Source organism: Phalacrocorax aristotelis, chromosome 1 (genome assembly GCF_949628215.1).
Source record: "Phalacrocorax aristotelis chromosome 1, bGulAri2.1, whole genome shotgun sequence".
NCBI classification, from domain to species: domain Eukaryota; kingdom Metazoa; phylum Chordata; class Aves; order Suliformes; family Phalacrocoracidae; genus Phalacrocorax; species Phalacrocorax aristotelis.
The window spans coordinates 195,910,640-195,922,369 of NC_134276.1; positions in this window are offsets into that span (position 1 = coordinate 195,910,640).

Below are 11,730 nucleotides of genomic sequence, written 5' to 3' on the forward strand. Positions count from 1 at the left end.
AGTGGTGCATACACATATGAATCTTACTTGTTTGTGGGTGGAAGACCCTAAGCTGTATACTGTTGTGTTGAATTCATGTAGTTTACAATGCAACTGCTTAGTGATGCGGGCAAGCAAATGCACCCAAACTTTGACCAGTCCGATAGCCAGTCATGTGCAAAGTGTCTGTGCTACCGATAAAAGTTGCCAGCACAGATCAGGTTTTTCCACCTGACCTAGCAGAAGGTGCCTTCAGGAAGGTAATTGCAGAGGGGAGTCCTTTGAGCCAGTTGCTGGCCATTGCGTATGAGAACTTGGGATCAAGGTGTCAAAGATACCAGAAAAGCTCGCCTCACAACCCACTGCTGCAGTTGTTCATCCAACAGGATAAACTGGAACTGAGATGCGATTTGAGGTTTCATTGTGTAAATGAAGAATAAGCAGATGACGTTTCCTGACTTTGAAAAATGGAATATTCTTCCATTAAATATGAATGATTATTGGAATCTATAAATACCTCATAATAAAGCTTATTGAATAAAAACAGTGGGGCGAAAACTGGGTAAGCTTTCTTTTTGTCTTACATAGATAAGATGTGATGAAAATAAAAGGTATTTTTAAAGCAGCAAGAAGTAATTCTTCACATAATACATAGTTATATCCACTGAACATGGATATTCACAGCTAAACCACATACAGTGTTAAAAAGTGCAGGATGCTCTTCCATACGACAAAGATAAGGATTAAAAAAACGCTTTTGATTGATTTCATGTAAATTCTAGGCATAAAAGACATTATTAGGGGAGTTTTTTTGAGTTTAGCTTTTGTTCTCTGGCTAATGTTCTCAACATAACCAGCAGACTTTGGAACAACATCTTTATTTATTCATTGCCTTTTAGATGATATGGAACTGGTGAGATGTTTTGAACTGAGAGTTGTGTTACAACTTGATGATCAAATTCTTTTTTAATTGTTTCTCTGCTCTGGTTAACGGCTTTGAGAAATCCAAAATTTGGAACAACCTCTCTCAGTTACTGGATTGCACTTCCAAAATATGTAATCAAGTATTCTGGCAAGGGAGGTATTTTTTGGTAGAGGATATCGAAGCATTATCTCAAATAGTTGTGATAGTAGGTTTAGTGTCCACTGAGAGGTTTTGTTCTGCCAGAGGGCTGGTCGTAACACCTGCCAAGATGCCTTTCCATCTGCTTATACGTCTAAGAGCTGTAAGGTTTGATTAGTAAAACTTTTCTTCATACGCTCCGACCACTGACATTTTTTCTGTATTTGAGATGCATTTTGGATGAAGCACCTGGCTTCGCAGTAGTTTTTCCTAGGAGAAAATAATTTGATGTTGGAGCGAGTTAATGCTGTGGTGCTGCACTGAGCCGAGTTCGGTTTTGCAGAGATGAAGGTAAGGTTGCACAAACTCTGACGGCTCTCACACGTAACGTGCTAATCAAGCAGTGTCACAAATCACAGTCATCAAGTGTTTCGCTGCAAATACAGGTGTTCCAGCATCCCCTAACACATTGCTCTTAGTTTATCTTACTGATTTGATGTGGCTTCATCTAATGTTCTCACAGAAAGCATCCCATGATGAACTGCACATTCATGAACTCCAGATTAAACACATTTTAGAAATAGAATTCTGAGAGCAATTCACACTGTTTCAGGCACATTAAGATTCCTTTGTTAGAGGCTCTGCGTCTGTGATGGCCAGGTGGGTAGAACACGCACGAAGGAAGCACAAGACCTTGATTTCTAAATCCTAAACTACAAGTTAGAAACCCCTTTTGTTAAGCACAAAGCACAGTTTAGTCAGGAATGCAAGAGCTGTGGGGCTACAGAGAGATTAACAAAGGCAGGCTGATTCTATTGAGAATGTGATTAATTTGGGGAAGGGGAAAAACAATACTGAGTTCTGGTTGCAATTCCCAACGCTGTTTATTTATTTATATCCAATGATGCTTAATCGGAAATGAGTAAACAAGTCTTTAGAGCACAGACATGTTGACTGTCAGGTAAAGCTGGGATTACTTAGATAACTCCAAATTTTTTCTTGGGTCAGCCACTGCAAAAAAGTATATTAAAAAGTTTTCTGTGCACTACAAATGATGTGAACTAGTTCTCCTCATGCCATTTTATAACCCAATACAACTCGCTTACAATATTCCAGTTTTAAACTGTGTATATTTACATGCCTCGTGTTTTTGGTGGAATCCTACAATTAAGTTCAGTTATATTTGCATCAAATTTACATTTGCATAATTGCAATGTTAACACTATACCTTTGCCTTGACAGTATCCTGTGGAAGATCCCTGGGCTAGAATAATTCTGAATATTAGTCAATATGTATTCCAGTCTAACAAGCAGCTGCGTCATCATGCTCTGTTCCCCAGTTAACACAAAGCTTCATTACCCTTTTGGGGTAAAAACAAACTGCTATGTGTATTAACTTACCCATAATTCATTTATTTACAAAGTTAGTAAAACTCATAATTAATCAGACTTCTCATGAGGTCTAATTCCTTTCTCTGCTTTCTGGTGCAGTACTATAAAGTTTAGTGAAGGGAACAATTTGCAATGCATCTCTCCCCTAGGAGTTCCTTGTCATCATTTGATCACAGATTCAACCTATTCTGTTTTTTTCCCTTTATACCCATCAGCTTTGATTCCCAGTTGCACAGTGACACAGCTTCACATGGAGGCAGGAAAAGTTTTCTGCCCTACAAGTATTTAGCTCATGATTACAGCACTTTTGTGGAAGACATGAGTTAGTGGTTCAGTCTCTAGCAGGGCTGCATGGGGACTGGAATCCAGGTTTCCCCTTTCAGTGCTGCACCTTCTTCTGACAGTGGTGTCTGGCAGAAAAGTTAGATTGCAACAGAGTAAATGCTTCTTTTAAGAAAAAGTCTGTGTAGGTAGAGACAATGGAGAAGAAAAGCTTTGGCAAACTGCAGGTGACAAGAAGAGACCATTGTAACGCACCCAGAAGATCATCTGAATCATCAGATAGATCAGTGTGGCCAGTGACCCACTCTTACAAGGAATAAAGAATAAAGGAAAAAAGTCTAACTGCCTTGAAGCCGTAGCTTGGGCAGTTTGACTGGGACTTGAGCACTTGTGCCATCGGGAACTTAACCTCAGCTAGCCAAGTTCAAGTATTCTCGTTTCCTCCTCATGGATCACTAGCAGGTACAGCCTGATTTGCAACTTCACGATAGTTTGCCTTGCATAGCTTCCTTTAAGAATGGCATCATTCTGTGTAAGGATTCTCCCCTTCTTACTTTTTATTCCCTTCTAGTTTACTGTTACCTACCGAGCTGGGTTAAAAGGTATGCTTCTTACAAAACAGATAGATTATTTAGCAAGAGAATGAATCTAATAAAATATATTAGGAAACATGAATGACTTGCTTACAGTATCATATAATGAATTTGCATCTTCTTACCACATTCAGTTTTCATCCAGTCCAGTGGTTTTTTCCCCTGTACAGTCTTCCTGTAGAATGAACATGAAGTTAATTTAATTCATGTTCTCATCCCTGATTAATCTGATTAATACAAAGACAGATGTGCAACACAATGAGATGCATGCTTTTAGAAATCATTTAATTGAGACATATATACTTTAAGGGTTTAATTGTACTTATGATGTGCACTAGGAAATGGAGGATAATGCATCTGAATAAGCAATCTGAGGCTGAATCCAGACCTGGTCTAGTATGCTAATTCACAAGGTGATCATGTTCTGTACCACGTAGTGTATATAAAAATTATTCCTGTTTATGAATCTAGTGAAGTTTAAAATCAGTATAAAGCATTGCCAGCTGTCTCTTTTATAGGTGGTGGCAAAGGACGCAGACTGTCAAAGACAGAAGAGAGAGAAGGGAAGTGAAGACAGACTAATTCTTAATCCTTTCAGTGGAAAAGATAAAGAAGTAGCTGTGCTGGTGAAGGGGAAGTACTGGAGAAAATTGGACAAGGGCATATGTTTCTCTGTATGTGCATATGTATGCATGTGTATGTACACACACATGCATGCATATAGAGTGGAAAGGGGTAGGAAGCAGTAGTGTTCAGGAGTAGCTTAGAGAAATAAAAGAGTGAGAGAAATATATCTGTGAGGAATCTCAGAGAAGGAAAGTGAGAAAGAGGGAGATTCAGGAGAAGAGGGTAGAAAGAATTGGGAAAGGCATAGAAAAGATTTAGAATGAAAGGAGGTGATAAGGTGCAATAGCCCCCAAAAAATGCAGGCAAGACTGACAGCGAGAAGTATAACAGAAAAGAAGAGGAAGAAGTAGGAAGTCAAGAAAGAAAGAACAAGCAGTAGAATTCATTAAGCCAAGTTTCCTGTGGTTTTGTGACTTGTATTGAGATTATCCTGTTTGCTGACCATTTTCTTATCATTTGCAGTAAGAGCAGACAGGAAGTATAGTCATAAGCATCCAGGCCCTGCTTCCAATCAGAGCAACAGAGCTTAGCAAATCCAGAAATAGTAAGATTATTTCTATTCAAAAAGGAAGCAACTATTTTCATAAGGTGATTCATACATGTGTATGTGTCTGTATGTAAATCAGTCATATATTGCAGGACAATAGCAAACTTTCAAATTTTGTTTGAGAAATTCTGATTTCATTAGTACATTTGAAAGATATTACTCAACATCAAGGAACAAATACAAGTACCAAAAAAAAACAAGAAAGCTGAATTTCAGAAATAATGCTTTCAAAAACAAGAAGTCGTAGAAATCCAATATATAAATTAAATACAACTAACCCAGTCAGCGTAAAAATCTTGTTTCATATAGAGAAAGACTACAAATGATAAATCACATGATGAACTGAAAGAAAAATGAAACGGTTCATGGCCTAATGAATACCGGCGATAGGCAGCTGATAAGCTGGTCTACATATGTCTAAGAGAGAGCATATCCATATAAATGAACCAAGGTGCAGCTCTGCCCTCAGTGGGAGACTGATTGGGTTTCTACACTCTGCCTGGCTCCGTTCAGCTTGTGGGAATGCTGTAACACTGAGATCTTGAGCACTGTCAAAATGGGTTGAAATTTTCAAGAAGGTTCCAAAGCTATTGCAAGACTCAGACTGACAGAGTGTGCAACAGAGTAGATCTTGCTTCCTTAGGAAGTGAGGCTAAAACTGTAGAAAAGCAAAAAGAGATAAGAGATTTATTCAGATAGACAGTTGATTGCCACTACATTAAAGCTTAATGCAGTTTGCATTTGCACTGCAAATTAAATTTGCTTCTTGGATAGCAGTACATGACGTCTAATTTAGACTAGAAGCCCAAAATCAAGGACACTTTCATTAAAATAAATTCAATGACAATAAACTAAAGGTACAAACTGGGAGGTATAAAGCACAACAGAAATCTGGACAAAAGACTGTACAACAAATGTGATAGAAGAGATTGACACAAGGCCGTTCCTATTTCAGTGCCCAAAATCCATGAATGCATAAGAAGGATATACACTAAAAAATCAGGAATCAGAAGATTAAGAAATGATGACAGAAATAGTATTTGGCAATAAAACAAGCGGGCGGTTACATCAGTAGCAACATATTTCAGCAGCCTCCGTTCAAGTTGGAATTAGACAGCAATGACAAATAGTCTCAAGGAATCAAACCTCAGAGAATGAATCCCTATAATGAGCAGGGCTGATCTGCTCTGACGCTGACCTACTGGGTCTCTCTGGCACATTTTGACAGTACCTGTGTGAATGAAATTTATGCTAACGAAACTTTACTGAACTGAGATTGGCAGAGGATATGTCAGCAGAGGATATTTTGTCCATGAAGGAACGCGTCATGACTCTTGCTCAAACTGTTCTTATCCCACAGAATGTACTATTTTTTTATTGTTTTAAAGAAAAGGTTGGTGTGCAAATCAGCATTTTTTCATTCATCTGCTTGGCACACTTTTCTGATACTTCCCTGAAAATAACTTAGGGTCTGATATTTAACTGGCGACTCCAAATATATTGTCCAAGCACCTTGCCAGCTGCCTCCCAGGTGAATTAATTCTGTCATTTGCTTCACTTATAATACATCTCCTTGAACTACTGCACAGTTAACAATCATATTGTATTAAACAGTATAGATATTAGAGAACAGTTCTGAAAACCAAGTGAATGTGGTCTTATCACTAGCCTGGTCAGCATGTGTCCCAATTTTTACTGACACATAGATTATGTAGCATCGACCGGGTCCCAGACCACTCGTGAATTCAGTTAGTTATGTGCAAAGGAATAAGCTATAGCCCATAGAGGGTTGTAGTAGCCCTGGACTAGTTGGATTCCATTAATTCAGCACGGATGTCAACACATCCTGTATTATAGACACAAACATTGGAATAGGGTAAATGCACTGCTTATATTTTGTATTTAAAGAAGAGGAAAAGCCAAGGATTTAATAACCTGTCAGTTTACCTTCAGTACCCCCAAATACTGAAGCAAGTAATGGAAGACACTATTATTAAGCATTAGAATATACGGGGGATATGTAAAAGCCAACATATACCTGCCAAGTACAAAGCATGACAAGTCATCTAATTTCCTTCTTAATGAGTAATAGGCCTTGAGAAAAAGTGAAGTGGGATCTAGCTGGATTTCAGGAAGGCTTTTGATGTTTTCCCATGTGGGATTCTTATTCATAAGCAAGCTCATGTGACTAGAAAACCACATGCAAACAGAATTTATCAATGGTTTCCTGTCAAACTAGAAAATTGTATTAAGAATCTATCCTGGTCCAATACCATTAAATATGCTCATTCATAACTTGGTATGTTTGCTAAATTTGTAGATGATTTCAAACTGAAGGATCTGCAACCACACAGAAGGCCAGCATGAGGATTTAAAATTATTTTGATGAATTCAAATAATAGTCTACAAAAAGAAGACATATTTCAAGTTTGGAAATGTGAAATTCTGCTCTCAGGTAAGAATAGACACTGTGTGCGTTGCAGGCAGGCATTAATAATTTAAAAAAATCATACAGGGGAATAAGATAAAGATGGTAACAGAGTATGTGTGCACATGAATCTCTGTGAATTATATTCCTAAGTAGAAGTATAATAGTAGAGCTACAGTTTATCAGAGTGCCAGAATGGTGACAGTTACCACAAACTGCTGAAGAAAATAGTGAGGTAGAAAATTATAATAATGAGAGACTTCAGATATTTGCTGTCATGCGATTAAGATCCCCAGCAACCAGGAAATGTGTGAACAAGCCATCTTGAGATGGTAAAGGTTATGGACAAAATGAGACGAGACTTCTTCAACAGTAACATTCAAGCTTTGAGAAGAAAAGGAAAATTTGAAAGAAGCAGATAAAAGAAAGTTTGCACTGGATTGGAGACTTTATAAAAACATCGTGTTATAGGCCAAGAGTCAATGAACACCCTCAAATATGAAGATATCAAAAGCATTTAAAACCAAAACACTGTTGTGATTAAGCCGCAAAGGAAGATACTGAAATATAGAAACAAGTTCCAAAAAAAAGTTATCATGTCCAAAAAGGAAAAAAGCAGAAGGAGAAGCTCTATGCAGTTACATGTAAAATCAGGAATAAGTCCAAAAACACTATTCTGAAGAAGCCCTAGCTAAATGTTCAAAGCCATCTTAACCACATTGAAAAGAAGCAGCTCACCAGACCATCATCGGAACTGACCAGTGACCACAGGCAGCGCTCAGGAAAGATGAACTATATCAGGAAAAGCTAAATTAATTCTTTGCATCAGTTTTCACTGAAGAGAAGGTCTGGGCAGTTCTTAACGCCATTCTTTACAAGTGGTGAGTCTGAGGAACTGTCTCAATTCAAACTATTAATAAGAGGTTTTAGAACAAACCAATAAAATTAACCACACTAAATTACAAGGACAACTTGGTGATCATCCCATAGTTGTACAAAAATTCAAACATGAAATTGCTGAGCAGTGGCACTGCGGTACATAACCTGTGGTTTAAATCAGCCTCTCAGGGCCAGAGGTCTGGACACTGACAAATGTGACACCAAGCTTAAAACAGCCTCCAAGAGAAATTCTGGGTACTGCTGGCCCATAAATCTGATTTAAATTTTCAATCAGTTTTCTTTCTACATAATTAAATATTATACTAGTAGATACATGGAAAAATATAATGCACTGACAGAAAGCCAGCAGAACTTCTGTTGAGGAGTCATACCTTACCAATCTACTAGAAATCTCTGAAGGAAATAAGATAAATGCCATTTTATTGATATGGTTTTCACAGATACTCTTATCGAAGGCACTTAAATAAGTTACACTGTCATACATAAGATATAAAATTAAGAATAAGATTAAATAATCAGGTTTTACAATGAGCAGAAACTAGCAGTGGAGACCCCCTAAGAATCTGAGGTAGAATCTTCAGTGTTTAAAGCAGTCGTAACCATAAGGAAAAGGAATGAATTGTGAAAGGACAGAATTTTCAGGTCATGAAGTATTATGCATGCTAGACAAACATAAAACTGACTGAAAAGGAATCCACAGGGATCTCAAAATACTGAAGGACTTTTCAGTAAAAGCAACCAAATTAAGTCATGACAAGTCTAATGCCATGCATATGACGTAGGAATACCCTAATTATAAATACATAACAGCTGTCTCAAACTGTGGTATCCATTATCTTTCAGAAAGAGGCCTGGAACCACTGGAGGTCAGAGAAAAAAACCCAATAAAGAGAATGTTAGAAATTACTAGGAAAAGGGAGAACAAACCAGAAAATCCTATAATGTCGTTATGCCAACTCATCCCTAGCCTCCTTTTGAACACTTGATACAGTTTTGAATATACGTTCTCAAAAGAGGTGTTAAAGAATGAAAAAAAAAATACTACAAAGGAGAGCCAGTCACTGGGAGGAACAGCAGCTTCTGTACAAGGGAGGAGAAAAAGGACCAAGAATTTCCATGCCTGGAGATGAGACTATGGAGGGGGATATGATACAGGTCTATAACATTGTAAATGGTTTGAATAAGATGAACAGGGAGTGCTTATTAATTATTTTGAACCTCACAAAAACTATCAGACCCTCAATGAAATTATCAGGCAGCAAGTTAAATATTAATAAATCTTAACATAATACGTAACTAAATTGTGGGCTTCATTGCCACAGTATGCTTCGGAAACTAAAAGTACAAATGAGTTCTAAAAGTGATGGGTAAATGTATGTGGAAATGTCCATTTGTAAATGTGAAGCATGATGGCCTTCAGTCCAGGAAGCTCTTAAGCTGAGAAGATAAAGCAGAGGTAGGATTGCTGTTATACTCAGAATTTTTGCATACTGGCTTCTGTTGTGAACATGATTCTGGGTTGCACTGCCTTTCAGTCAAGCATGAAAGGCCACAAGTTCTTATGAAATGCTTATGATTTTCTAGACAGACGTTCTGGAGAAAAGTTTCTAGGGGATATAGTGGCTGACAATCAGAGCAAGAGTCAGAAATGTCGTGCTGCTCCAGAAAATAAAAACCATCAAGCGGTGAAGTATAAACATACATATGAAGGAATATTTCTCTTCAGCTCAACTCCAGTAAATCCTTAGCTGGAAAACTGGCCAAGAAAACAACCCAGAAGAAATCTCTAAGTATGAAAAATATCAAAAAAATATGACCTATAAAATAGATCGAAAGCATTACAGATCTTTAATTTAGACTGCAAACTTTCAGTATGTAAAAGGTAGCATAAAATAAGGAAGAAAAATTGTTCACTAGGTCATAAGAATAAAGAATAAAATGTAGAAAGCGTAAACTGTTGCAAAGAAGATTTAGGCTAGACCTTAGGGAGGGTTTTTTAACAGGAAGATACCAAGCACTGGTGTAGGTTGCCTAGGGAATTGTAGAATCCTAGGCTTTTAAGACATCTGTTAGATTTATATCTTTACAGTTTGAATGCAGATCATCCTGACTTAGGGAGGTTAGTGGGCTATGTATGTGTATCAACATTAGAGCCCTATTCTTTTTCTGACATTTGAGGAATTGCTTGTCTGAAATGTGTGTGATAAATTCATACTATTTTGACTGCATGCTGGCATGCAGCTATTCATGCTGTCTTTGTGTATATTTATTTTCTTTCTCACTCCATCTCTAATCGTCTATAATTTTATTTACATGCTCAGCAACTGTTCCTCACAGTCAAATTCCTCTCCATTGGCTTGCCACTCACTGCTTAGCCTTATTCCTTGTATTTTGTCACATTCCCCTAGCTCATTTTTCAAACAGCGAGTGGGGATTGTTCTTATTTTTGCAAGGACAATTTCAAATTTCCTTTTACTTATTTATTTTTAAAATCACAATATGTAACAACTGAGCATGTTATACTAAGACCAACATCATCCCCTTATTCAGTATATTCTCTCAGGAAATACTTATTACCTTGGTAAAAAGCTTGGGTCAAATCCCCCAAAGATTTTGCTTAATCATGCTTGGGGGAGAAGCGCTTTTTGCTTTAAATTTAGTGTCAGCTGTTGGCAGCATTTATACACTAAGGTTAGGCAAGGAGGCAAGGAGCAGAGGTGGCAAAGATGTAAACGTGCTTCTTTATCCCTGGCACTAGCAGCTGCCAGCTGTGGTTGTGCCACAGTGGATCCGTGCACCCAGACTGGAAGAGCGGAGCCTGAGCTCCCTGTCCCTCCATGTCCCTCCATGATGGGACATTCTTTGCCTAGGGAACACTCAGCCCACGCAGATGGAGCCTGAGCAGGCATTAAGGTGCTGAATGGGCAACGGCTTTCTTCCTCCAGACAGCTCTGAAGCCTGGCCAGTGTCCACACTTAGCTAAATGCTTACTTACAAACACAATACCGAATTAGTATCAAGATCACAGCAGGCTAGCGTTCATGATGTTCTGCATGCCCACACCCCCTGACTGGAACAGGTAGGATTTTTTTGTAGATTCTAGGTCACTACAGCAGAGCACACAGATCCAGGTGAGTGTACTTCGTATTACTCGTACTAGCAGAAGTAGTAGAAGAAAAGTTCAGTGGTAGAAGCAAGCTGCATAATGCATCTGAGGAGGAAATGGGTCTCCTGCCTTCCTTCACAGCAGAAAACCTGAGATAACTCATTCAGAATCTTCACCATCAGCTACTAACTCTGTGTGCAAGGCCCTTGAAGGCAATCCGTTTTTCAAAGGTATTTATCCCTGCTTTCTGAAAATCTAGTCCAGAGAGACAAAGAAGGGGGCATCCAGAATCATCCATATCTATGACAGTCTTGATTATTATTCAAAGGAACAGGTAGCCATTCACTCAGAGCTATCTGCAGAACCAAGATCTGAGTGAGCAATATCCTTTTACAAACTGTGATTTAAACCATCAAGGTTATGTTTCCGTGCAGGACTGCACGGTGGGTAACAGTTCTGAACCTGTTATATTCCAAAGTGATTACTTCTGAAGCCACAAATATTTTTCTTTCTTAATTGGACAAAAGCCTTCAAATGGCTTAGGATAAAGTCATCTCCTAGAAGCAAAGGCAGAGAGACACATAATCTGCAAGCCCTTTAAATTAAAATAGAGTTGGGCAGAGAAATGTGCCACTTCATCCTTCCCTTTAGAGTAAGTCAAGATGCGACAAATGATGCAGAATAACTGTGAGAGAGACTACTCATGCCTAATGGAGCAGAGCAGGAGAAATCTGGGCTAACTGCATCACTATCATAAATGAGCCATCAAAGTTTGAAACTTTTAATCATTCCACCTAGAAACCTACTAGAGAA